This window comes from Brassica oleracea, chromosome C2 (assembly GCF_000695525.1).
Source record: "Brassica oleracea var. oleracea cultivar TO1000 chromosome C2, BOL, whole genome shotgun sequence".
NCBI classification, from domain to species: domain Eukaryota; kingdom Viridiplantae; phylum Streptophyta; class Magnoliopsida; order Brassicales; family Brassicaceae; genus Brassica; species Brassica oleracea.
Window position 1 is genome coordinate 46210623 of NC_027749.1, and position 1672 is coordinate 46212294.

Genomic DNA, 1672 nt, shown 5'->3' on the forward strand with positions numbered 1-1672 from the left:
TCCGGACCTAACTACCACTCTTTTCACATCAGACAAGTTCTCATCATTCACGTCCTTTGTTGAATCACGAAGCGCCGGGGAGCCAACTTTTCATACCTTTCAGCTGCATTGCTTGTGACAAACCGACTCGAGACCGGTGTGATGTGCGAGCGAAGCAAATCGGGATTCTCCTGATTTCGTGCCTGGAAAGAGGCACGACTTGCTTGATAGCGTGGCTCCTTGGGTTGGAAAGCTTCAACCTCGTCATCAGAGGAAGAGGTAACTGCAGCAGGTGGTGACGGTGGTGACGGAGTTGTTTCTCGGTGCTGCTTGCGGACTCGTTTTCGGGAAGATTCAGAGGGCTCAGCGGCGGAGGAAACCGGCGCAGATGTTACTTTCTCAGACAATCGAGAGCTTCTGCGGAAAGGTTGCATGTTTCGACTTTGGAGAGAAGAAGAGATGTGGCGGAAGCTGTTTTTGGGAGTGACACACGGAAAACCCTAATTCCATTTATTGAACTCAATTTAAAGCATTAGTCCCAAATCAAGTTCCATTTATTGAATTAAATAATCATAAATAAAACCCTGTGTGTAAAGCAATAAAACTGATGCATTATACACACATGTAACCAGGAGCACAAACTTCACTTACAGTCGTATACGAGCGGAGGAGTCATGTGAATTGTGATATGAGCCAGTCCCGTAACATAACCAGCATATACACATAGGCATCTACGAACATGATGCCTGCATCTCGGGGGTAAAGTCACTGAAGAACGATTTAGCCACACATCTAGCTACCAAAACTTTTATAAATGAAATCAATGAGTCAACCCAAGTCTGTAGCTATTTCTCAGCCGAGTAGCTGTCACAAACGAGATTCTGCTGTGTTCATTCAGTTAACCCCAACTCTGTTTTTCACACTCTTCTGTACAGTTTGGAAACACATGTTAGGTATCTTGTACGTCTGTCTCTCCATCTTCACAAACAACCACGTATCATCAGTTTACAAGCAATGAATACACAACTCCATTGTTAGGAAAGAGATGGAATCCAGAGACAAAGTGGAGTGACACCCTGCTCCGAAACATTTATCCCAAGAGATTGGTAACATGCCTGCCTAGTCAAGACAGTGATCAAGATTAGAGGCAAAGTGGGGTAACACCCAGCTCCATCATGAGTATCTATCATTCCAGGCCTTGTTCACGATTGATTTCTTTGTTGAGTAACACATCTCTTTCATGAGGCTGCACACGAGTCTTATTTCTTGACCTTTTCGTGTGACACACGTTTATCCTTATGTAACACTCACCCTCTTATGTTTTTCCTCATTCAATCCAGGCAGTGATCAATACCTCAAACGTAAAATGGGGTAACATCTCAGTTCAAGGTGAGTGCCCTTCACCAGTGAATCAGAAGAGAGAGTTAACCAGAGTCAGATAAACAAACTTACACAGCGGAACTTGTTGACTCAAGGTGTTAGTGGGGGAGTAGCATCGACGTACGGAGTCCATCGACTCTTCTTTTTACAGTGACTCTTCCCCCTTCTCCAGGTCTTAATCAGAGTTCCATGATTCCCAACGCCTTTCTAAGACACAGAAAGGTGTTGTGATCCAATGGTTTGGTAAAGAGATCTGCAAGTTGTTTCTCAGTTGGGACATGCTCTAATATCACAATCCTCATTTCCACTAACT